General features: G+C 39.5%; 1 protein-coding gene and 1 long non-coding RNA gene across 2 annotated transcripts in view; both read right to left on the bottom strand.

Annotated features, from left to right (window-relative positions):
• The window catches only part of LOC309706849 (uncharacterized protein), a 464,381-nt gene that overhangs the window by 136,493 nt on the left and 300,334 nt on the right, over nt 1-27,554 (bottom strand). The window lies entirely within an intron of this gene.
• LOC309706295 lies at nt 19,899-20,448 on the bottom strand. Its single transcript, XR_014276712.1, has 2 exons — nt 20,141-20,448; nt 19,899-20,053 (listed from the first exon to the last, which is right to left on the bottom strand). It is a non-coding gene; the product is annotated as an uncharacterized lncRNA (long non-coding RNA).

Genomic DNA, 27,554 nt, shown 5'->3' with positions numbered 1-27,554 from the left:
TATGATATACCATGATATAGCCTAAAATTATATTTCATGTCTAAGTCATATTTAGAACTATAAGTAGAAAATAAATACTGAACAACATTTTATGTGTTAGTAGCTTGTAAGCAGCGGTTTTTTATTAGTGCAAACTAAATGAAGGGAATTATCTTTCCTTTCTAATGAGCTGCTGTCATTGATGACAGACTACCTAATTCAAAGTATGAATCTATTGCAAGAAGGTGCCAGCTGCAACAGCATTATAGTGCAATGGTAATGACTTGACATTAATCAAATTTAAGCCTTGTTAGTGTTTTCCTTGGAAAATTTTAAGTTAAAGTAACATGACTGCTTAACACTTCAGTTTAACAAAATAAGTAACTGCACACTATTCTCACAAAATAAAATTATGTTGTAACTTACCATGCATCTTTTGCTCTTCCTGTCAGTCCTGTAGGGAGTGTAACTAGTGAGTTGCTAGTTACAGTACGGAAGGAGTTGTTGAAGTAGCTCTCTTTTTAGGTAAATTGCTCTGAATTATGTCTGAACTTATTTTACTTTTGTGTGCACTAGGGAGGGTAAACACACGGTGTCACTATATCACTGATATTGTGATATGACATTTATATTACGCATAAATATCAGTATTTTCATGGATGGTATGGTATGGAACAGCCCTAGGGGCAACTTAGGATAATGAGCCCTGGCAAGATTTCTCTTTATGTGGGTTTAATGCAGTTAGTATTTGCTTATATATTTCAATGTTGAATGAGCCCATTGCTACAAATAATCCCAAATGATGCAGCTGAGGATAGGGACATCGTTGATAAAGGTTTTTATATGCCGAAAGGTATTCCTTACAAATAAAAATAACTACAACTGAAATGCTAACAATGTAATCATATTTTGTAGGGTCTTGTGTATGTAATCATTGAATTAATATGATTAACAAAAGTCCTTTGTACTGATTTGATCTCATCTTTTTATCCTTATCAGTGTTACGGGGGGAAAGGGGATCTGGAGCCTATCCCAGCTACCATAGGGCGAGAAGCGGTATACACTATGTACAGGTCACCAGCCTAATGCAGGGCTAACACAGAGAGACAGACAAACATTCGCACTCACATTCACACCTATAGGCAATTTAGAATTACTAATTAACCTAACCCCACTAACTACATGTCCTTGGACTTTAAGAGGAAGCCCAAGTACCCAGAGAGAACGCGTGTTATCCACGGGAATAACATACACCATTTTTTTCAATAACATAGTGAGTTTATTTACAAGTGAATAGCGCAACAATTGTCCAACACAATGATGATCCCACTTCCCTAGTGCCTGTGATTCTTCTTGCTCAGTCTCTCCATAGAAACTCTTGCAGGCTCAGCTTGCTCACAGCTTTTAGGGAGGGATTTCTCCACGGGTATGAGCAATCAGAAGAGAAGGGGAAATTCCAAACAGGTTACAAAGCAAGACAATATGCATGGAATGGGGAACAGGTATGTGATGTTCAGCAGGTGTGCAGAAACCTGAAAGTGCTAACTTGAGTCCTACCAAGACACAAAAACCAGCACAGAGGTATACACAAGCACCCACACATGAACACACAAACTGGGATAGAGGAAACATAAGCCAGAGCAAGAACAGGAGAGAAATGTCAGACAGCAAGGACAGAGAAACCATGACAAATAAACAGTATAAATACTATAAATTCATTCTCTCAAGTTATATATGTAACTGTGACTTCTTTACATTGACAAAAAATCAGTAAAGTAACTCTTGCAGTAAGCTGTATGTAGCATAGAAATTATTATTCTAGTTTTAGTTTTGATTTATAATTTTACGTGTAAAAAAGTATTGAAATCCTAAACATCTCTTTACTGTTATATTATGTAACATTAGGAGAAATATGAAAACAAAAAATGAAAACAAAAGGAGATCCCTGAATTGGATAAGGTGTTAACAAAATGGTTGGGTGTTTTAGTGGTTGCATTTCTACTCATCTCTGCCTATATTCAACCAAGGAATCTCTTCATATTTAGTGTGCAAATATCATCTACCTTTTGTCAAGAGCAGAAAATTCTGACCTTTGGACAAGGATGAGTGAATGAACGAAAGATGATGAGTCATCACACTCATGCTCTTTAATCATGAGTTGTGTGACGCGTGGAAATTTTAACTCGAGTTTTAGAGTAAAGTTTGATAAACTCACATTTCAAATCCTAAGAAGAAAGAAAGTAAAATATAAAACAAACTAATGTTAAGGGCTTAATCATTGCAAGATTGAAATTTACCCAAGGGGGCAGCCTGAAGCTCTCCTGCATCAAGAAAACAGCAAGGCAAGCCACTGATTTTCGTAAAATGGTTCTAATCCTTCTGCAAATCTGAAATATAAAGACTTTTAAGGCTGTTTCAAATGAAATACATAAAAGGCACTAATATATATAACCGTCAATCGGCTCGACAGATAGACAAAAAATGGTCAAGGATCTGTGTCAGTTGAATTAAACTGATTTGCATTTAGATAAAATGGACTTGTGATCTGCTTGATGGTGTTTATTCTATGTAGGAAAGGCAGAACATCCCTGCCTGTTACTGCTTATGCTCAGCAATATAACTGAACAGTCAAAAATCCATTATGCACACCAAAATAATGTGCAATTATGAAACAAGACTGGGATGTTAATCTGCCCCATATTATGACCTGTGCCACTAGGAAAAGTTGGGGAAATATTTCCTCATTTTAAGCTAAAAATCAAGAAATAATTACATAGCATAACATGCTTTTTACTTTTTCTTGCAAAACGGACTAATTACTTAAAATTGCAGTATAATTAATCCTTCTAACCTGTAAAAAAAAAAGAATTTTTACCCCATTAGATGGCCGTAATACAAAATACAGGAATATGGATTTTAATATATCTACTTGTAAGTTTTTGTAGGTAAATATAATTACATCATAATTTCAGTTAAATACACTGATATTCACTTAACTTTAAGGCAATTACACCCTTATTTGCAGGGTGTATTGTAAGTGGTATTATAAAATGCTACTCAAAAAGTAAAATATTGGTGACATAATGCACATGATGAAACAAAAAAAGTAACAGTCATATTTTAACATTGTTTCTTTAGCTATTGGATAAAATCTATACAGTCAACTATATGAGTGGAGTTGGTATAAACAATCTAATGTTAATGACTAGCTGTTGCTAGAACCACACTCTTCTGGACAGAAATCTCTGATGTTGTTCTTGGGATCTGCTGGGGCCACTTGCCTAGCTTGAGAGTCTAGGTGCACTGCCTCCCAATAAATATATATAGTTTTTTGATACGGTAATCCCTAAACAGTTAAAGCTATATGTTTTTAAACTCTGTGATCAGAAGAAAGGGAGCTTCACCGACTCATATTAGACTGCTTTCACCAAATTTTACTGCCTCCTTCAGAGCAAATCTTACACACATATTGACAACTGTGGTTATCTGTGGACTGACAGCTTAAACTCACTAAGGTGCCCACAGTTATTTGTCCTACAGCAGCAATTATAGCTAAGATCATGCACTCAGATTGGGAAGAGTATATTGCCCACAATCCAGTAACGTAAAATATTTATTATAATTTTTTAAGTATAATTTTTCAATACACCTAGTGCTATTAGTGTAAGCAAACGAAGAAGCATTTTGATCAAAATCATCTGGTTTAACAAAAGTTGTAAAGATGGCATTTTTACAATTTCTTATAGCACTGCTATACGCTGTAAAGCAGCTGACATGCATCTCACCAGTGTAGAACAGATAAAGCTCCCGATCTTTGTACTACTGGCCTTTGATTGGGTGTGGTTACAAAAGATGAAAATTTCTAACAGTGTGGGTAGACAGACTTCAAAGCTTATGAAGACACGGTTACCACGGTTACCGTGAAAGTGAAAAGGTGACCAATTCTGAGTGCCTAAGGACACATCTCATCTACAGACAGACTTGATAACTTCTTCTTTAATGATCCTTTCAGAGTCATTTAAGTTAGAGACCCACAGGAAGGTAAATGAGAATGAATCGAGATATAATCCCCAAACACTACAGACCTCATCAGTATGAGGCCACAGATACAGTATATCTCTTAAAGGTTCTTTATGTGGAAAGGTGGAAGCTCTCCAATGACAAACCTATTATCTGTCACTGCTCAAGGTTAAAGTCACTAGATCCATAGAAATCAGAATTGGAAAATAGGTTACTTCTACATGAGCTTGGGTTTTTATCATATCTGAAACTGTTATAGATGATCAGTGTCATTATGAATGATGAGGTCTCACTCTCGTTATTTAAAATGCTAGTGAAAGGTGAAGCTGACTTTCATTTCCTCTTAAGATACCATCTTTTCTGTAGCTTGCACATGTAAATGAGTAGAATAGAAAACCTTAGGTAGTAGGTGATACGCCTTCAGGTTCAGTATGTTTAGCTACAATGTTTCATCTAGGAACTCAGATTATTCATGCATTGACTGGAGAATGCTGGAGCTGACAGTGGTACTTAATTATTATTTTTTTAAATCAGTTTTTATGTCCATTTTATTTTGACTTAATGTATGACAGCATTTGAATTTGGTTATGGCTATGTTTTTAAATAAAAACAAATGTTGCCAAATAATACTAAGTTTGAAGAAACAGCAATGAAGACAAAATTGCATTTTTCAGTAGTATAGAATGAAATAGAGGATTACTTTTGTCAATTTACAAATTATGCAAGGCAATTAGAAATTTCTTCTATTTAGCATGCAGATTTTCAAAAGGGCAATTTATGATACTTGTATCCCAAACACATTCTAATTATTATCCCATGTGATGTTACCAGATAAATTCTTTTGAAAAGAAAAAAAATCAGGTCCTTATTAGTTCAATGCAATCGTCTGAAATTTGAGAATCAAGGCTATCAGCCCAATGAATATCTGTCGTTAATTATCTTTAGTCTCACATGTATCACTGGTAGTAACCCTCCTTTACCTATTAGCAAAAATAACTGGATTATTATCATTCACTGTAATCAGTGATAGTAGAGAGCAATGCACATTTTTAATCCACATGCACTGGTTAAGTGAGTATGTTTATTTCTTGTTTTTGCCTAAACTTAAGCAAACACCATAAAATACAATTCAGTTCAATGTAATTTACATAGTGCCAAATCATAACAACAGTTATTTCAAGGTGTTTTATATTGCAAAGACCCTAGAATAATACAGCAAAGCCCCCAACAATATAAAAGTAAATAAGTGTAAAAGCCAAGGGTAAAATGAATAGTAATTAAGTTAGATAAAGAAAAGGAGTCTTAAATTCAACTGTCACCGCTGAATGCCAATTCATAGTGTCTCAAGCCAAGACTACTTGGATCATTTATTAATGGAAAAATAACAAAGATCTGATAAGAAACTATTCTGACCCGGTAGTATTATTTAAATCCCTGAAAATAGAGAAAGCTCCAGTTCGTTGACATCTACAGCACGTGTATCTTGTAGAGGAGTTTATCCCAAACTTTTGGAGCCCCGGCACATATTTTACATTAAAAAAAAAAAAAATCACACACCACCAAACAAAAATGTCACAAAAAGCGGAATGGGTTCGATTTGTCCCCAGCAGGGTTTTAATAGTTTTGCAATTTTCATTAGTTTTTATTTTTATTTAGTTTTGTCTTCAGATTTTCAATTTTATATCAGTTTTAATTAGTTTTTACCAATTGTTTGCTAGTTTAGTTTTTATTTTTTTGAAAATCCTTAGTTTCAGTTTAGTTTTGATTAGTTTCAGTTATAGTTTTAGTTGTGTTTGCAATAATTAAGTGTAGCAAAATCCCAGTTTCATCATATCAGTCATTCTCTTCTGCTTATCCTTGGGTATGTTCTTCTTGTGTGAGCTTTTCAAGTGCACTTTAAGGTTTGTGGGATTTTTTTCCCTTTAGAAATGTCCCTCATAATTTGTCTCTTTCCACTACAAGACACTTCCTTTATCCAAAACACAGTCATATTCAAAGTAATCCCAAACTGGACTCTGGCGCTTTCTCCCGACTTTTCCTGACATGATTCTGCGCGTGGACGGAGCAGCAACACAGACGACTCGACTAACGTACTGCCACCTGCTGGCAGAATGAGACAGCAAGAAATAAATCTGGAAACTAAACTTCATTTTCACCCTTGACTATTGTAGGACATGCACACATCAATGAAAACTAAACACATTTTTGCTATAAATTCAGTTCATTTTAGTTAGTTTTGTGAACACTCATTACAGTTTTAGTTAGTTTTCCTTTTTGTTTTTATTTTTATTTCCGTTAATGAAAATGTTTTTTCACTTCTAGTTTTCGTTATTTCGTTAGTTTTCGTTAACGATAATAACCCTGGTCCCCAGTATATCTTCTTTGCTGTCTACTCATCTGGGTCAGAATTTTCTCCAGGACCCAGGTATGATTGACTACTTTTTCTTATCAAATATTTATCTATTGCTATTATGTGCTGCCTATCTCACTCACAGCATGACGTTAACGTAATTTCTTCTTCGTCTTCTGTTTTACTGGCAGTTGGCAACCCATATAATTAGCTCTAATTATATGACTTGCCAGCTGCCAGTAGTATTTGTAGTGTGTAGGTAGTTGTAATGCCCTCTAGTGGAAGAGAATGTAATTGTTCTCACGCCAATTGCTTAGAGTACTAATCAGGTGGAACCAGTGGTTGGGAAACACTGTTTCAGAGAATCCATCCCTTACACTGCTGCCAAGATGAAAGTATACATCTGTAGACAGCTACATCTATTTTTGCTGGATGGGTTAATAATGAGGTAGTGTCGGAGGTGAAGTGCAAAAAATTGTTTATTGTTAAAGCCGAGGTAAGCGTGACATAAATCTTACATTTTGTTGACTTGGATATTTACAACATTGGGCCAAAAAAGTTCAGGTAGTATGAATTTTACATATTATTAATGTTGTGTTATAACAGTAAAGTTGACCGAGTGTTTTCCCAGTATCAGATAAACCATTCCTACAGTTTAAATAAGCCACCACTGACAGCCTACGTTTCTGTGGAGAAGCAGATTGGTGTAATTTGGCTACTGAACCTGAAAGAAAAGGTTACATGTTGCTCACATGTTGGTGCCAAACTCTATCATCTCTGACAACTCTGTCTCTGACATCACATGAAAACTATGAATTGTATAACTCTTCAAACACTCCCTCAGCCTCCATATGTGGAATGTTGTTTTAACCTGGAAACATGCTGTCTATACAGAAGAATCAGTACTGAATGAGGCAGAGAAAGTCATAAACTAGAAATATGTATGGTAGTGATAAGACCCATTCTATGGACTGATAACATCAGAATCAGATACTGCAACACAGTCTGATGGCAGTTTGTGAGGTAATCACATTTTGTCTACTGATTTGACCCTATAAGCAAGAAAAAAGGCAAGAGGTTGCTGGTAGTGGTGACATACGTAATGGGATTTTTTAGAAACTGAAGGCAGTTCTGAGGCAGCCTAAACCTGCTTGTTTGAATGAAACGATCCCTGTAGGAACCTTGCATGGCCATTTCTGGGGGAAATATGCCCTCAGGAAAACAACAAAACAAAGGAAAAAACGAAACTTGTGAAAAACTGCTGGCAGTGTTTATTGCCAATTGGTTAAAGTCAAAACACAAGACATTGGTGAAAAAAATCGTGAAAAAAGAAAGAAGGAAAAGAAAACAAGCAAATGGTTAGGCAGCTGGGTGATTTTGCTGTTGCAAAATTATTACATCACCTCCAGTCTGACAGATCCTATGCCACAGCGGTAACAAAAAAGGCTGAACTAGTGAAGTGGCCATTTCTGAAAACTGGCTTGTATTCCTCACCCTTGTTCCAAAGGGTTGAACAGCAGCTTAAATAACCAACAGTTCAATTTCCCCACGGGGCCATATATTCTTCCACATTATTTTTACTTTAAGGTTTTGTTTTCACTTGATGTTTAATTTCATTTTCAATAAATGTTTGGTTATGTTTAGTCAACAAAACTGCTTGGTTAGGCTCAGGAAAGGTTCGTTTTCTAGGTTGCCTGGGTTACAAGCCTCCTTAGAAGCAGTCTATAAAAACATTTTGTCACTGACCTGAAAAAAATAAAAATCAAATAAATCTTGTCCATGAATGCAAGCAACAGACCACATTTTATCACAATTTCACACATTGCCATGTTGATCAATTTCATTATATATATTTATTTCTTTTGCAACACCTGCTTATTTCCGGCAGTGCAGTTGCACTAAGACATTTGAAAGACAGAGGAACTAGATAAAATCTAACGGTATGCCTTTTTGTAAATGGAAACAGAAAATGAACATTAAATCAAAACTAATAAGCAGTGAACAACAAAAAAAGGAAGCGAATTGAATTTGTAGAGGGTACTTGACCCCCCCCACCCCCTTTTTCTACTTTATTATCACAACATCTTAATGTTTTCAGGTGTGTACAAGTCCAACCAGTTTTACAAGTTTAACTAATTTTACAATCACATCAGAAAGTATTAAAAACCATACTTCAATGCATAATTTGCATGAGCTTTTTCACAGTTATTACATCATCTGTTTTACTTGTGTACATTTCTGCACATCTGGACACATGAAACTGAGCGCGACTGCTTATTCTTCCTGGCAGATCTTTTCTAGACACATCGAATTAGATGGGTAACATCTGTCAGCTGTCATTACAGATCTCTGTACAGATGTTCGTTGAGGTTTAAATGAATAAATATTAATGTATATTATGCATTACATAGTGTTTGAACACATAAAAAATTCCACTTTTCAGTAGAATTTTCAGGGATGTGTGGGGAGTGTTAATGTGTTTACTGGATACAGTTCTTTGTGTCCATGTTGGCTGAGTGCTGAGTATTTGTAAATGTATGCATGAGGGTTAGAAAGTTTGTCTTTGTGTGCCTGTTTGACTACGTCTATGTGTCAAGTCTGGTCTTAGACTCCACCTCTCTAGGAATATCTGCCTATTAATATATCATGCATTATTGTATCCTGCTTTTCAAGAGGTGATCAAGCAGATTTTCAGTGTCCTTTCTCTCTCTCTTCTCTCCTCTATTTTTCTTCCCCTCTTCTTCTTTCTCTTTCCCATCCCCCAGATGATCCTCCCTTGTTCTCACTAAGGGAGGTATGAGTATAGGCAATAAGTGTGGGCTGCTGTGGGATTCCCATGATGCACTGAGTGTTTGTTCTTCAGTCACCTTTTTCAATCACTATGTGTTTATACACCTCTCTGCATTTAATTATTTGTTATTATTAATCTCTGGTTCTCTTCCATTGTCATGAATCGCTGTGCGGCAGGCGGGAGTTGGACCCAAAATGCAGGACTCACAGACTCGAGGGAATGAACTCAAAACACAGCTTTATTTGCCGGTAGAACAAACATACAAACTAAACTAAACTAAACTAAACTGGGAAGCCACAAACTAAGAACTCACAGCGAGACACAGGGAGATCCACACACAGCATGAGGGACGACGTCACACTGACTCAGAGAAACACAGGGTTTAAATACACTGGGGAGTAACGAGGGGAATGAGACACAGAAGGAGGGCACAGCTGGGAGAAATCAGGACTGACGAGACAAGCAAAGCAGGACACATTCACATAAGAAACGGACCTTCAAAGTAAAACAGGAAGGATCACACAGAGACGCGAACTTGACAGTGGAGACGGCAACTAAGAAACACAGAGACATAACCTATAAGGCAGAGGACTCTAAGAACCGAGAGACACAGAGGGGAACACAGGTGACACTGATAATCATAACGAGACAGGGCGGGGTGAACTGAACATGACATGTACAGGCGTGAGAGTCACAAAGTAAACAGGAAGTGCACAGAGGTTCAGACAGGAGGAGAGAGAGCACGGGGAAAACACAGACATAACGGGCTGGGGAAACATGAAACAACCACAAAGGGAGACGAGGGCTCATAAATACACAGAGGGCACACAGGGGGTAAAAGCCATGAAGGGAAAACACTTAGGGAACAACACAACAGGGCAACTCAGAAAACATGGCCTAAATAAGGAATAAAATACAAACATACAAGAAAACCAAGAACACTGGGCCAACATGGCCCAGGACCATGACATCCATAGCATTGTCTTTGTCCTGTCCCCCCCCCCCAGACTGATGGCAGATGGCTGCCCTTTGCTGAGCCTGGTTCTGTTGGAGTTTTCTTCCTGTTAAAAGGGATTGTTTCCTTCCTGCTGTCACCAAACCATTTCTTTACCTACAAATTGGCGCTATATAAATAAAATTCAGATATTCTATTGAATATCTGAAGTTAATTAGTTAATTAGTGTGGATGACAACGCCTGGTTGTCTATCTCTTTGTGTAATAGACTGCAATGGACTGGTGGGATTGGCTCTCACTCTAACAGTTAAGAAAATGGACAGTTATATCAAATGGCAAGTCATAAACTGTATAAATTATTTTCTTTATATGTTCACAATTTTTATTATTAATACAATATGAGGGGAATTGTACAAACACAGTGGAATCTATGTGTTGTGTTCAAACATATTTATTAGACTGCATTTTGTGTTTACTTTGAAAGGAAAGTTTTAAATTGACATACAAAAAAGAAAACTGGGAGTGATGTTGTAGTTTTAAACAAGGTTGAAGAAACATATTGGCACAGCTCCCCATATAGAGCTCTAACCATAACAGTAATGGCAATGAACACCTTCAGCACATAGACGTTGCTGGTAATCAAGGACAAACAAGATGTTTGTCAGTGTTCTGTCTCACAGTGTCTTGTTTGTCCCAACTACAAATGATCTCATACACTAAACAATGGCCATGTTACATGCCGGTGAATGGTAATTGTCAATTATGCCAATCAAAATCCAATTGTCCAACCACAAATCTGGCATTATTGAATTTGTATCTAATGTTCTCACCCAGGCCTGCAAACCTATTATCAGATTACATTATCCTATGTCGCTACATTTCCTGCTCCCAGTGGAAAGCAGAAAATCACAATTACACAATTAAGACAGTTTCATTAATTAGATAAAATAACAAAACTGATTTAGAATTACAAGTCTCAGTTATGACACAGATGATCCTATCTGATAAGTGAGCATTTCTACAGAGGTCATTTCAAGCAGCTTGGTAAACACTTTTCAGGGATGCATGGCCATGCTTATGTGCGCTGTGTCCCAATAAAAACACTTTATTTTCCTTGGCCAACTGGAAAGAAAGTGTTTTGATGTCAGTGGCAATGTCAAATGCTTGGATGAAATTATATTTGCAAAAATCTTTATTTATAAACAAGACATTCAGCACCCAGAAGCTGACAAGGCACTAGGGCCAGCAGGTTGTGGCCTAATCAGCCAAGCAGAAAAGGCATTCTTCTCTCTTGCCTACAGATTAAGCTTCTGCCCAGGAGTCACATTTCCTAACATCATGGAAAGTTCCAGCAGCTTTATATCTATAGACTGCACATTATAACCTTAGCTCAGTGACTAGAAGGCCTTGAATTAGGCTATCTACCCAATTTACTTCGGGGTTAACCTTCAGGATCAATAAAGTTTTATTGAATTCAATTGAATTCAATTGAATTGAATCGAGGTTTATAACATTCTACATAACATAATGCTATCTTCAAATGTACTTGTCAGCTGTTTAAAACCAAGACTGTTGCACCCTGAAAACCTAACAGTGTATCCATTAATCTTCAGCAACAATATATTGACAAGTCAAGATGGACACACAAGACATTTCTGCAAATGCCACAAAACAATATAATCGTGTTTATGTATGACAAAGCCCTGCAGTAGGCAAAAGTGGAGCTCTTGAGCTTTGGAAGCAAAGGGGGAAGTTAGTGTATTATGTGTTGGTCTCAATTCTGACGGTGCAGCTTCAGCTGAATCCTTAAATGACCATTCTCTACATATACTTTGAAGAGTCCCCTCTATTACTTCAACTGTTCACTTCCAATTTAAGATTTGCCCGTCAGGGAATAACTGTGATTCTCATTTAAACTCTGTTGAGACTAGCAGCATAAAAAGATCAGCAGTATATCCAAGCTTATTACAACACCAATGTCACGCACGGCTTCTGTCACAAACATTCTTTTATTTATGGCAAACAGAAATATTTTAATAAAAAACAAAAACAAATGAATAAAAAAAAATCCACAGTGCATTTTTAACTAAGGCCTGGCCTGGTGCAAATAGGATGACATTGTTTATTATTTACAGTCAAGCATCAAACAAAAGCCCACCAACAGGGGTTCTGTGCTCATGCACTTGGCAGAGGAAGGGAAGATGGGGAAAGCGGGTAGTGAAAAGTGAAAAAATAACCCTGGTACCGAGCTCACATACAATACCTGCAGACATATTCCTCTTTAGAAGAAAGAGATAGAGGAGAAGCTCAAGTAGAAGAAGGGGTGTTTGGTCTGGTGTTAGAGCATTATTATTTATTATATGTACTTCTGCTATCACTTACTGTTTGGTTAGAACAAGACAACAACAATACTAGAATGGATTTAGGTTCCCTGACTTCACCAGGAAAGTGACACTGGTAATCACTTCTTTAAGAGGGCTTATTTTTACATACACAATGTGTTGCACTTCTATGCATAACTGCATACACAGCTTACAGTCTTTTGTTAGGGTGCAACACATATCCCTGGTTAAAAGGCCAACAAAAGAGAAGCTTGATGCTTTTCTTGGTGCCTGCATATAAATGTATAATCAAATGTCAGGCTTGTTTGTAGAAAGTTTTACTCTAAACATCCTGAGCTACACACACATACACACATTCAGTTCAATTCTCAGTAGAATTCAGTTTTATTATAAAAGAGTTGCCTCAAGGTGCTTTATATTGTAAGGTAAAGACCCTACAATAACTCAGAGAGAAAAGCAAAAAAAGCTTATCCATTTTTGTGATTGGTCAGATGCTGTTCCACTTTGGGTGAACTTAGCCAGTTCATAACCAGCTGTGATTGTTTATCCAGACTGCCAATGTTAGGGTAAATGAATCCAGATTGCAGAAAGAAAGCCAGGGCATGCTGAACTCCTATACAAAAGCTTTTTAACAAGCCTATTCACAGTTTCAATTTTAAAGCGCTTACAGCAGTAGCACACATTAATTAACATGGTAATTTGCCCATCCACAACACTCTATATGTGCCAACAATGCAAGTGGGCTAATATTCTAACCCTCCATTAGATCTATGCAGGTTCTCAGCCATCCAGGCCATTGTAGTCTACGAAGTTTCTTTCCTGGCTCCTTAGATAACCACCATTAGCATCTAAATGTTAACTGAATTGAAATGAAAACCTCCAAAAGAAATCACACAGATGCATTTACCTCCTGTGAACCTGTTAATGTCCTTTACCCATCAGCAGCTATAGATACACAATGATAAGAGGCATTCCAATTCCAATTTCCAATTATTTTGATGATGGTCAACAATGTATATTTTGTGCACAAGTTTTACATCAATCATATGTTTCACTTTCTCCTACTTTGCTGCTTTCAATGTGGTCAGCTCCACATGCTACCCCCACAATGTTTCCAGTAATCTAAAACTCAAAAACAACTAACACAAACAAATGCAATGACTAACAGTCATGCTGTATCTGTATTAAATTGCACACTGCAAAAAAATATTTTTTTAAATGTAACATGCATACCTTAAATTTTATTGGTTGCTGTTGTTTTGCTGTTTGTCATTTACATACTAATGGTAGTAAAGTACTGCAAATGAATTTGTAACTATTTAAAGATTTTACAATTATTCATGAATATTAGTATTCAACTATTTTTTGTTTCTCTTTCATGGCTAGGAAATTCAATACATGCCTTTTCAGTCATCTGAACAGGTTAGTTGAGAAACACAAATAAAATATTCTTTCTAGCTACTTTTCACCTCATGGTCATAGGCCCAGATTTTTTGGGGGAAGCAAACCATTTCACAAATGCTAGACTGCAAGCTGCCCTTTCCCTTTGACTCCTTAGCTACTGAGCTTTGCATAAAAGAACAGTGCTTTCTGCCAGCCGCTCCTTATAGGTTAACCTATTAAGCATGTTGCAACAAAGCAGTTTAAGTTTTCCACTGAAAGAGCTCATGAGGAACAGGAGGAAAAAACATCAGCATAATCTCAACCTCCGTTAGTCTCATCCCACATTGTTCTCTAGTGTCACAAGTAGTAATAACATGTACAAGGTTGCTCAGCTGCTAAATGAGCCCCTTATTTGCAACCATCCATTTAGAAACAAATAATAAGCAATAATAAGGCTCCAGGTCCAGACGGCTTCCCTGCAGAATTCTACAAAGAATTCTGGACAATTTTGGCACCAGTATTCCACAGCATGTTGCAGGAAATCGGGGAAAAGGGCAGACTACCACCAAATATGAATTCTGCCAACATTAGTCTCCTGCTAAAACCAGGCAAAGACCCTTTATTTCCCTCAAGCTATCGTCCAATTTCTCTTTTAAATGTAGACCTTAAAATAATCTGCAAAGCTCTCTCAAAGAGATTAGAGAAAATGACCCCCCTCTTAATTCATCCTGACCAAACTGGTTTCATAAAAGGTCGGCACTCCTCAACAAACACTCGTAGATTACTTAATTTAATAGACTACTCATACGATAAAAACATCGAAACCATAATATTATCTCTAGATGCAGAAAAAGCATTTGACAGAGTTAATTGGAAATTTTTATTCGCAACTTTACACAAATTTGGTTTTGGAAACTCTTTCATAAACTGGATAAGAATACAATTCCCCAATGGCTCGTATCAGAACAAATGACCAGACATCCTCCAGCTTCTGTCTCCTGAGGGGCACCAGACAGGGATGCCCACTCTCCCCTTCACTTTTTGCAATTTTTATCGAACCTCTAGCAGCAGCATTTAGACAGGCTACAACAATTAAGGGCATAAAATGTAAGAACATAGAACATAAAATCAGTCTCTATGCGGATGATGTGTTGCTTTTTCTGCAAAACACACAAACCAACCTCTCTGAGGTAATTACTTTAATAAACTGGTTTTCAAGAGTTTCAGATTATTCAATTAACTGGCCAAAATCTACAGTTCTCCCCATTAACTGCTCCTTCCATAATTCTTCCTCTGCCCCACTGCAATCCGGAAATATTAAATATTTAGGTATTAATGTCTCTCCTAAGCTTTCAGACTTAACTAAACTAAACCACATCCCACTTCTAAAGAAAGTAGAAGGCGATCTGACTAGATGGAAATCTTTACCCATATCACTCATGGGAAGGGTCGCCACTATAAAAATGATGATCTTGCCAAAAATAAATTACTTATTTTTGATGATCCCTAACAAACCATCACAAGATTGGTTCAGATCTCTGGATTCATATATTTCCAAATTCCTTTGGAAAGATAAACCCCCGCGTATTAGCTTAAAAACGCTACAAAGAACCAAGGATAGAGGAGGATTAGATCTGCCTAATTTTCACCAATACTTCTTAGCCAACAGGCTTCAGTTCATCTCAGAATGGTTAAAACATACCTTCTTAGTTGAGCCCTGGCTAGATGTTGAACAGGCACTATGCAAGGATCTAGAGATTTCAGACCTACCATTTATTAGCTCAAACATCAAAAGACATGAATGCTTTAAAAGTATCAACATCAGCTTCTCTCTGACAGCATGGTGGGAGTTTCTAAAAATAACGGAGTCTTCATTAATCCCATGCAAACGTACACCTATCTGGAATAACCCTGACATATTACAAAACAATAATATGATTAATTTCCCAGAATGGAGTTGTAAAGGAATTAAATACTTAGAACATATATTAGAGGGAACAGAATTTATTCCATTTGACAGACTAGTTGAACAATATGGGATCAACAAGACAAGGTTTTTAGAATATCAACAAATTAAATCCATAGTAAAAAAGAAATTTAACCTCAGTCAAGTTGAATTACAAACACCACTAAGTGCGGCACATTTTCTTACTCTTAAATCCCCCAAATTATTATCTAAAATATACAGAACACTTTCTAAATTAGATGAATCAATATCCCTTCCTACTGCAAAGTGGGAAGCAGATTTATCAGTCAACCTAGACCAAAACTTCTGGTCTCAGATTTGCTTAAAAACTTTTAAATTAATTAAAAATCCCAGTCTGCAATTAATACAATACAAAATACTTCATAGAGTGCACTATACAGGTCATCGGATGTTCAAGATGGGCTTTACATCTTCCAACAACTGCTCACACTGTCAAGGCAATACACCAGACAATTACATCCACGCTCTTTGGTTCTGTCCACCAGTGCAAAAGTTTTGGCGCGAGATATGTGAAGACTTATCAAAGTGTCTGAAATGTAACATTCCAACTTCCCCCTTAGTGTGTCTACTGGGCAGCTTAGATAATGTCACTTCAGAAAAGAATATAGCCCATATGATCTTCACTGCCCTATGCATAGCCAAGAAAACAGTCCTCATGAACTGGAAAAATAAAAATAATCTTAATTCTAACCAATATAGAAATTATCTATTAGATTACATTAGTCTTGACACAGCCTCTGCCACCACATTAGATCAATTGCTCTGGGCCCCTTTTATCAGCTCCATCACCTAGTGGGGGTGGGGGGTCATAGTTTGGTCCCGCCTTCACTGTTGTGATTGGTGAGGGGGTAGGGACAGGCTTAGGGCGTCGGGGGGTTCCCCGGAGGCATCTTCCTTGGGGGGCTCAACCCGGGGTAGCGGTCACATCCGGTTAGGGGCTCTGTTGGCTCTCAGGTGACTGTTTCCTCGCGGCTGCGTGCAGCGGGGCTAGGGGAGGGTCTGTGCTGACGGACGTGGGTTACTGACCTGGCAACCTGGCTGCCCCTGGGTGGGTCCGGGATGGGCGTGAGGTTCTGGGGGCGCCTCGTCTCTGGGCTGGGGCCCGGGCCGGGCCTCGGGGGCTTGGGTCCTGGTTGGTGTGTTGCCGGGGTTGTGGGCGGGTGGGTGCATGGGGGCCCGGCCCTGGAGCAGGGTGCCGCCGGTGCGTCGAGCCGCCTGGGGGGCTCTTCAACTGGTGGGGGGGATGGTCACATCTTGCAGGAGCTTTCTTCTCTTCAGGAACTCTCTGCAGGAGGGGGAGATACAGGAGAGGTGGAGGAAGATCTCAGCCTGGGCGTTTACCGTCTTATGTAGTCTGGAAGATGTGTGGATGGTGGGGTGGGTGCAGTTTTCTCTGTGGTGGGGTTGGGTGGACTGTCCAGGGCTCTGTGGAGCCGGAGGGCGCTACTGCACTGGGCCCCGGTCTGATGGGCCTGGGCCCCCCTTCCCTGGCGGGTCGCGAAGGGTGGGAGTGCCTACTGGGGTCAGCGGGGGAGCTGGCCCCAGGGAGGGGTTACCTGCCCCTCCCTTCCTTCCCTCCCCATCTCCAGCTGCCTCCCTCTTCCCGCTCCTCCATAACCACCCACACATGCAGGGCCTTGGAGTGGGGGTATGTCACCAGGGTGCAGAGGAGGCTACCCCCCCCCCCCCCCCCTGTCCCCTTCTGGCTGCCTCTGCCTCAATTTTATCCCACAACTTAGACATTCACATTATTCACACTCTCATTACACATACATATAGGATCTTGGGGGTGGGCACAATCACGGAGTCCAAATTACCATCAGGGTGTATACCTCACCCCTGACGTCGTTGCCCACCTCTCAATTTTTTCAAATACACTTAGTCATTGAGGGCTAGCAGGAGGGACTATGCGCTTACCTGCTGCTCCTTGGCAGGTAGCTCCATGCCCTCCTGGGTTTTAATTGCACCTTAGAACACATATGCATCAACACTACAATGAGCGGGTGGAGGGAGGTTTGGAGTCTTCTCCCACCCCCATTCTCTGCGGCCTGCTGGAGCGGGAGGGCTAGTAGGAGGAGTTGGCCGTCCGACTGCGGTCTGGGGTGTGGGGCCTCCCTGCTGCTGCGGAGTCGGGGTGGTCTGCCTCTCCCCACCGCAGGGAAAAGGGTAACACCACCTGGGTCTGGGTGCAATTCCCCCCTCCAGGGGCAAGGGTACCTAGACCCGGTTTGTAGAGTACACTTGGGGAGTGTGATTGTGTGTACAGCGTCTCTTTATGTCTGTCTCCACGTTGGTTGAGTGTGGAGTGAGTGCATATGAGAGCATGAGGGTGGGAATGGATGTTTGTGTCTGTGTGTGCCTGTATGTCTGTGTCTATATGTCAGGTTGGGTATCAGACGCCACCTCTCTGGGGACACCTCAGGCCCTCCAAGGTTTGGAGGCCTATCTCCACCCACCACCACTTCCCCTGCCGGTGGCGGACTCCCTCAGGTGTCGGTGTGTTGGTGGTTCTTTGTGTCTGGGGGTGGGCGTCCGGGTACACACCGGCTCACTCCTTGGCGGCCGCTTGTCGGGGCCTGGGGCCTGGGGCTCGCTCGGGCCCCTTTGGAGGTGGGGTGCCCCCAGCCTCTCGGCCTGGGGCTCGGTCACTCAGGCACAGCTGGGGGCCGGCGGAGCTCACGGGCGCGTCACTGCAACTCCCCCTGACTTCTGCTCCGCGGCTGCTGGGCGAGCCCTCATCTGGGACTCTCCTCAGCTCTTACTGGAACAGTGGCGCGGCTGCCCCTCTGTTGGTCTTCCATGGTCTCTTGTGTTCTGGGGGCCTCTGGATGTCTGGAGTTTTGATCTCCTCCATACCTGCTTCACACCCTGGAGGACGGGGCTGTGGCCCCCCCACACTCCCTAGCAGATCATTACATGGAGAAACCTTTGGAATGCAAGCATGCTGATCCACACAGGTATGCACACATGGGTATTCACAGACGCGGACTAAAGCTTTCTTGGCTGCTGCCTCAAAGCACACTGTGCGCTGTCTATCTTGCGTGCTGCACAATATCGTTTATTATTTAGTAAATATTGATATCTATGACTAGCTAGTTTATTGTGATGGTGCTTTGTTTTCTCTATTATTATGTTGCTCTTTGTTGTTTGCTGTCTCCTCTGTTTGTTTTTTTGTTTTTTTTTTTCTTTTTTTTTTCTCCATACAGGTGACCCAGGAGTTCTTTTTTTTTTTTCTCTCTCTCTTCCCCCCCCCCTTCTCACCGTCTCTTCTCCCCTTTGGTTTTCTTTCTTTCTCTCCCCCTCTTTCTCTCATTCATTCCCCCTGTCCTATTTATTTAAAAAAAAAAAAAAAATGACAAAGGATGAACTGAAGCTCTGCCATCACGTAATGTCGCATACTGCTGTTTCTGATGTCATTTAAAAAAAAAAAAAAAAAAAAAAAAAAAGAAACAAATAATAATATTACAAAAAAAGTTGTTAGTCAGGGATTGCAGGTTTGTGAGAGTTATTGGTTGCTTGAACACTTTTAGTTACAGGACCTACCAACCTGGTAGCAGTATACATTTCCCTTACTGTGGATGATGCAGGACATAACAATGTACAACAATTGTACAGCAGCTCATGAGAGGTGACAGCAGACAGGATCCTTCCATCACTTGTTGAGGTGCACCACACAAGATCCAGTGACATGTTTCTCAGAAATGAAAATTGCCCCTTCAGAAACCCTCTCGCAATTGGGATCCGTCTTGGATAGCCTGATTTTTGCGGTACCATCCATATTTTGAGTTCTGTATGATTCTCAGGGATGGCACCACTTTAGCTCTTGAAACAGGATGAACTAGATGCTTGAGGCCACCACTTCTTAGTTATGTTACTCTATAAATGATATTATCTAGGCTATAAACAGTTAAATTCAACTGTCAAGAATCGTCTTTCTGAAAATCCCTAGCTCCCCTTAAAATCCTGACCCACGCTGCTGTTTTAAGTTGTTTGATGGCCCTTTGGCTGTGTGTGCACAAAACTACTTCTGTCACGGTCTGGCATGGCACACCGTGGAAGGAGTGGGGAAGGAGGACCCAGGCGCGGTGCTCTACGTATAGACAGTGTTTATTTACAGAGGGTGATATCAAACAACAATAAATCCCCGTGTTTCTCCCCAGACTCCCGTGTCGTGTCCTCCAAGTGCTCTCTGCTCCCGTGTCTGCACTCCCGGTGCTCGCTGCTCCTTAAGCCCTCCACGCTCCTCCTGCGGGAAACAATAGCGGCAGCAGTCAGGACACTGAACAATGGCAGGCATACACTACACGACCAAAACCTAAACTGGGTAACTAACGTGGAGTCCCAAGCAATGATCCCGCGTCGGTGGGAGCTCCAAGACTCTCCTAAGTAGCTCCCCCGACGAGCCCTGATCAGCGGCAGGTGTGTGGCTTCGGGTGTGGCCAGTCCTTCCGCAGGGCCACACCCCTCAGGCCTGCAGGTGGCTGAGCTCCATCCTCCAAGCATCCCCACAGACATAAACACACACACTCACATCTACAATCATGGAGGAGAGCAGCAGCAATACCAAAATACATATAATAATAATAATAATAATATAATACATAACTGCTCAGGGATCCTGGGTCGCCCAGTCCCAGGACCCTGACAACTTCATAGTAAAAGACTTTTATATCTAAGGTTTTTATGTTTAGCCTTACACTTTGCCTTGGCGTGTTCTCTTCTAAAATAAAGTGATAATCAGGATGGATTCAGATAAAACTGCATGAGCTGCAAGACACGCTTGCTAAGGAAGACCATTAGCAGGGTAAAATGTAGACTTAAAAATCTGCCAAATCAAACATCCGGAGCTACCCACTGTGGCTGTGGTAAATAAGGGTGCAGCCAAAGGCAACTTCTTCATGCTAGCTATCCAAAAAGAGAGTTAGAAAGAGTCAAACTGGGACTCATGAGTAAGAGAGACACAAAGATGAAAAATACTCTTCTTGAAACACATGCCTCAGCTAATAATCCATAGCCACCTGTGCAAATCTGGGATATGGAGAAGGTGGTGATATAGTGTATCTGCAACAGTCAGCTGTCCATGTATGTGGAACAAACTGTTGTACATTACTGAACAAGAAGGGCAACTTGCGTTTGCAGTAACTAAAGTACAAGAAAAGCTGAAAATCACAGACAGCCTTCCACTCTGTTCATAGTGAGAAACAAGAATTAGGGGCCCTTAATAATTCCAATTCTAGTATGAAAACATTTTCAGATACATACATAAAAAATACAAATAAAATTACTGATAAAACAGTTTTATTTTAATTCGGCGTATAAGGCACCAATTCATTAAATAAAGCTTCTAGAGGATGTTACAAAGTAGGAGAGAAGACTTACACTGTTCCACGCAGATAATCAGCAGTTCACTATGAGGAAGCATAACAAGAGCGGGGAGAAAAACTCCCATTTACAGGAAGAAATCTCAGGCAGAACCAGAAGAAAACAGCGAGAGAAAGTAAACACTAAGTATGTAACACAATATCACAGGGAAACATGTAATAGACGCGCCGATCCACCATGTCCATTTCACGCTTTGCCTCTCCAAAACATGAAATGGACACACATGCAGATTATCAGCAGTTCACATTTTAGAAAGGAAAAGCGTGAAATGCACATGGTGGGCCAGCGTGTCTATTACACGCTTTGTTCTGATATCGGGTTGAAGTATGTCCATAAATAGTCACAGGTTAGAAACATGCAGCTCTAGATTTTGGAATACCTTCAGAAATGTACATAAAGAGAGAAAACAGAGAGGAAATGCACAAAGGGAGCGTAAGAAAAACACAAAATTAAGGACATGCAATCACAGTACATGAGTAATGGATGACTAATGGTAAAATGCATTGCAAATACTCAAACATCCACATGATAGGAAGAAGGTAGAACAACTGAGATGCAGTAATACTTCAAGAACACAGGCCAGTATTTGACTACCTTAAAGAACTTGGAAAAAAGTTCACAGGACAAGTATACTCATGTTGAAACTGTAAATGAGGTAACACCATAGGAAAGCTGAAGAGATGCCGACAGTGGAGCAGCAGTAATGACCCATTTCCCCACAGAGGAAGATAACATCCCTACTGAACTTATCCATACGCTTTATCATCAGTCTGTAACACGGAGTGCTGGGATAAGGGCAAGGGCAAGAGCCAGGCAGCAGAAAAATATTATATATAACACTTGGTTAGTTTTTCCAGGTAGAGAAACACTTCCCATTTTTAGATTTACAAGATGTAACCAAAAAAGTTGTTATAATTAGTCTATAATATTGAAAACCCCTATATGATTTAAATTCTCCCTTTCAAGATATTCTTGCCATGCTACCACATGGACTAATTTCAGTGTGGCTGACATTATTAAATCACTCTATAAAAGTCTGTTCCATACAAATGCGATCCTATAACATGATTTTAATTTTTGGGAATTGATGGCAAATCTAGTGAATGGTCCAGGTGGTTTGCTTCTCATAGTCTTCTAGGTAGCAATCTAATTTCTAGCAAAAATGGCATTGGATATTTGGTATTCTTCAGCTTCAAATGCACTGGAAGCTGAAGAATACCAAAGAAGAGGCTCTTGGGAGAAGATGAATAAGGTAAAGTGCATATATAATATGGAAATTTGCTGAACGTTTAAATCACACCTCTTGATGGTATACAAGGGAAAGGAAAGGGTAGGTATAGTATGAACTACTATGGAGTGGTTCATGATTGATTCATGACTGTTGGCTTGTTAGTATTTGTGTTATCCTGCTGAGGAATGGTTATGCAAATAAATTACAAATTCCAGTGAAAACATATCTGTTCCAAGGGGAAAAGGCCGGTCAAACTCCAAATGGCAATACGTGTCAAATGCACAATAATTACTGCAACTGCACTGTGATTTTGACATTTATATTATGGTTAATGATTTGAAAACCTAAATCAATGTGTGCCATTTCTCATAGTTGTTTTGTTTTTTTTATATTAAAGTGAAATTTTATAGATCCTATTTCCAACTAGTCTGATTATTCATCTCATAATGTATTATGGAAAAGTCACCTCAAATCTGTAATTAATGATCCAGTCATGTCTTGGCTGACACCATCCCCTCCCTCCTATAAGCATTATCCTTGATATAGCCGTGTGTGATACTGTGTTTTTACTGAATATTTATGGGGCAGCATGAGGATAATTAGTCCAAACAATGGTCCAATTAGCTTCATGTTTTTATCATTCATATTTACCTACTTGCTCACAAAAGATGATTCCTGAGTTATTAGGCATTGCTGTTAAATATCGATCTGGTCGATCTAGCTCTTGACATAGCTGTAAAGTTATCTCCACATAAGTCTTTTAAGAGATTACCTATACTTAGTTCCTCGTCAGCTAAAAGTGAGATTTGTGGCATGGCTAATTCCCTGTATTGCTAGGGGGAAAAACAGTCGTTGCAAATTGCACTGCATTGCCTCACATGATCAAAAGAACAAACAAGGACAGCTCTGTGGTGCCTGTTCCAATCTGTTCAAAACTGAACCATAATAAAACTGATTAACCCTAAAAAGCCTTTCTTTCTTCTAAAAAGTCCAACACTGACAAATCCCCCTCTGATGAGTTCCTTTCACTTTGTTGTTGGTTATCATTGTCATGTCAGTAAAAGGTAATTGGATGAAGTGGATTGTAATGAATGTAACTGAACAAAACTGCTTCCTGGCATGCAGGTGACATTTTTCTAGATTAATACTATTATTACATTTGAGACACTCTGCAGTAGCAACAGCATATTAATTATTTGTTTTTCCTTGCTTGCAGAATTGGTAGCTATATTTCCAAATCCTTATAAGGCAGGGATAGCTCAGTAGGTAGAGGGATAGCTCAGTAGGTAGAGTGGTGGCCCCATGATCGGAAGGTCGGGGGTTCGACTCCACTGAACGGCTACCCTGAGGTACCCCTGAGCAAGGTACCGTCCCTACACACTGCTCCCCGGGCGCTACATTGGTGGCTGCCCACTGCTTCACTGGGTGAATGGGTTAAATGCAGAGGAACTATTTCCCTATGGGGACTAACACACACATACACATTATAAAGTACTGTATTTAAAATTTAAATATATATGTGTTTACTCCCCTCCTTTATTTTTGTGTTTTTTCTCTGCTGTCAGCTTTTACACACAGTATTGTAGAGGAACAAAGCTGAAGTGAAACCTTTAGTGCTAAAAAATAAATAAAAGACAACTATCAAGACATTTTAATATATATCTTTGACTAAAGCAACATTAAACTGAAAAGGAAAACATGAGTTATTTATTGTACTTGTTGTAAACAAGGCAAATGTCCAACTCTATGAGAAGTTTGTATTCAGTTTCTTATTCAAACCTACAAAAGACTGTGACACACACTGTGCTATGATGCTTGGTTACCACAGCTCAGCTATTTCTTGGACACTGTTTTCCATCTGATTCAGTGGTAAGAGGCATGTTTCTAAATCCCAACTCAGTCCACTAGTCACACTGATCAGACAAAAAACAGTAGTATTTCTTGCCTTGCTTAGGCTTTTGCCAGTTAGCAGCTGGAATGAAGATGACTGACCTGCTGAGTGTCAGTAGTTATGTTACTTCCTGTGCTCCAGTTTCCCACTGCACCTATGTTGCTGATAGTTCATTTTTATTGGGTTTGCCACAGAAGAAGAATGTGACAACAAGCATTTTTCTTTAGAAACAAATAAAGCAGTGCTTTTCACTTTTAAGAAGACAGGAGTTCGCTAATGTCTTGGTGTTTTTGTAACCTACATTAGTATCCTGTGTTTCTGTATCATAGTGCTGTTTGCCTATGATACAGAAAAAAAACTTTGTCTCCACAAGCTTATTCACCTATATCATATATAAAGGTTAAAGGCATTTCACTGGTACAAGTTGTGTGAGTCAAAGTTGTGTGAGTTGTGGCATATTTTAATAGTCTTTTTTAAATAATGCAACTTTATTTTAAAGCATTTGGGCCTTGTTTGCCACAACTTGGAGACTAAAATGTATTTTTAGTCATTTCAGGTTTCAGTTTGGATTTTTTGGTTTTAGAAGTTACCTAGTAGCATTAACCATGAAAACTAAGACACAGACACAACCATCAATTTTAAGCACCATTTATCTTTTTAGGTACCCAAAAGTAATATCTAATTATCATTATTCTGAAAACATTTTGGTTATAGACCAAAGTATTTAGAGGAAATTTTACTTAACTGTCTACCTATATATTAGGGCTAAAGATCATGTGATGTGACCACTGTGCCAGAATGAATTACTACCACATGTTACAGAAATACACCAAAACTAATGAGCCATGGTTGTTCTTCACACTGACCATGTTCAGTAAACACCCAGCTGTAGCCATTGCTTCTACCACTGCTGGAGAGGAGGGCTAGATTATAATTTGCCATTTAAATACTGTGGGAAGAAGGAGGAAGTCCTAATTGCTTTGTGAGATTACCCTTCTGAAGCAGACCAGAAGAAGACAGATCGCTGGGCTGATAGGGACCAAAGGTGTAATGACAGGTGCTGTTGACTGAGTTAGGCAAGTTCCCCCTTCCATTCACATTATCAGCCCATCAAGATAGGAAAGCAATTTCCCAGCCTTTCATTTCATAAGCTATGCATATCAATGCCCCATTAATCAAATGATAAAATTCCCCAAATCCTTCCCTGAAACCTATCCTTCTTCTGTCCCAATAGGTACTGTATGCTATCAAGAATATCTTAAGTAACTAACCTCTACTGGACTAAACTGATAATGTATATGTAACATGATTTACCTTAATTGATAAAAATCTAATTGGGAGGGTTTTTTTTCTTGATAAATTACTTCTTGATGTGGTAATGAATATAATTTTCTTCATCTTCATTTCACATGTCAGTGAACACTGATTTGGTTTGATCTGCATATGTATGTTTAGTAACAAAAGCTTGAGTAATCTGTAATTTTCAGCTCATTTTGAATGATCAATTACTTAAAAGTGCACAGTGAAGAAGCACAAAATAAAGACTGACAGATTATAAAATCACAATTAAAAAAAAAAAAAATCTTCATTGACCATACAAAAAATAGCTGAAAGAGGAGAAAAGGTGTTCTAGCTGAAAGAGAAAATGGAATGGTGTCCCTGGTTTATTTCACGGCTGGATAGTATGACAGATAACTAGTGAGTGGTATGATTGATTGCCACTTTGTTAAACAAAGCAATTAGGTAGGAGAGTTGAGGAGTTGCTGTTGTGGAACACAGAATGACTTAAATAAAAGCATCAACTAGAAAGACCTAAAACAGACACTAATTAATATGGATGAACTTATGATTTTGACACAGTTTAATATGCATATAAAAATCATACATAATATATCCATATAGTATTTGTTAATATTAAAAGATTTTCAGATGTTTCAAGATTTCTAGAAAGTAAGGAAAGATTTCTTTCTTTAGTAATTATGCGTTTATAGCAAAGAATATATATTTATGGAACAAAAGATTCCATTTATTTTACCTTCAGTGCCTCTTTATTTCCAACATTGTGCATTTTTGAGTGCCCTCTGTAATTGTAGGAGCCACATGAGTTGTTCCTTCTGACTAAGTGGGTTGGTTTAAATGGACTCACTGTATTGGTGCACGGGTGTGGGGCGTGTCTCATGGGTGTGGTAGATGATAAATGTGGTTGCACTCACCTGTTCACAGCACCTGATGTTGATGAGCAACTTTCTGTTGACTGCAGCTTGAGCGCAGCTTGAATGATTTGATGTATTTTAACTGTAACTTGATGGTTTTGTATATTTGTGCACTAATTGATACCATAGACCTAGTTGTAATTTGATTTAGTAGTTAGTGCAGTTATTATTGAGTTGCAGTTATTTGTTTGTGCAGTCTGTGCATTTGTTAATCCTATGTCCTCGATTTGTATAGTGGACAGTTGCATGTGGAATAAAAGGAGCAAATGATACAGAAGTGTATTTTATGCGTTTATTGTTGCGCGCCATCTGTGTCCTCATGTTTAGCCTGCCGCGGCCATTGGTTGGTTGAGCTGCAACAGTAATTTTCACTCTTTTCAACTTAAGAAATAGAAATGATGCCAAATAATTGGGCCATGGCACACGAGGGGTACACAAAAGAAAGAAAGTGAAAGAAAGCTTATAGAAGATTGGTGAGCATCAACAGTAAGAAAGCGATAAGTGGTTTTTCTGAAGAGTACAAACATCACATTGTTTTATTGTTTCAACAACAAACACCGAAGTGGCCCGAGCGAGCCCCAGGCTCCAGGCCCCGATAAGCAGCCACCAAGGAGTGAGCCGGTGTGTACCTGGGCGCCCATCCCCGGACACAAAGAACCACCAACGCACCAATGTCTGAGGGCATCTGCCACCGGCAGGGGAAGTGGTGGTAGGGGGAGATAGGCCTCCATACCTTAGAGGGCCTGAGATATCCCCAGAGAGGTGGCTTCTGATACCCAACCTGACATATAGACACAGACATACAGGCACACAAAGATACAAACATCCATTCCCACCCTCATGCTCTCATATGCAATTTCTCAACACTCAACCAACGTGGAGACAGACATAGAGAGACACTGTACACACAATCACACTCCCCAGCTCTACCCTGAGGCAGTCCTGAAGGAGCTCCTCAAGCTATCTCCCAGGGAGATATCACTAACAGAGGTGTGATTCTACCAAATTTGAAACATTGTATTACTTATAG

This window comes from Aulonocara stuartgranti (genome assembly GCF_965226115.1).
Source record: "Aulonocara stuartgranti genome assembly, chromosome: 5".
Taxonomy (NCBI): domain Eukaryota; kingdom Metazoa; phylum Chordata; class Actinopteri; order Cichliformes; family Cichlidae; genus Aulonocara; species Aulonocara stuartgranti.
This window is presented reverse-complemented; position numbering and strand designations above follow the sequence as displayed.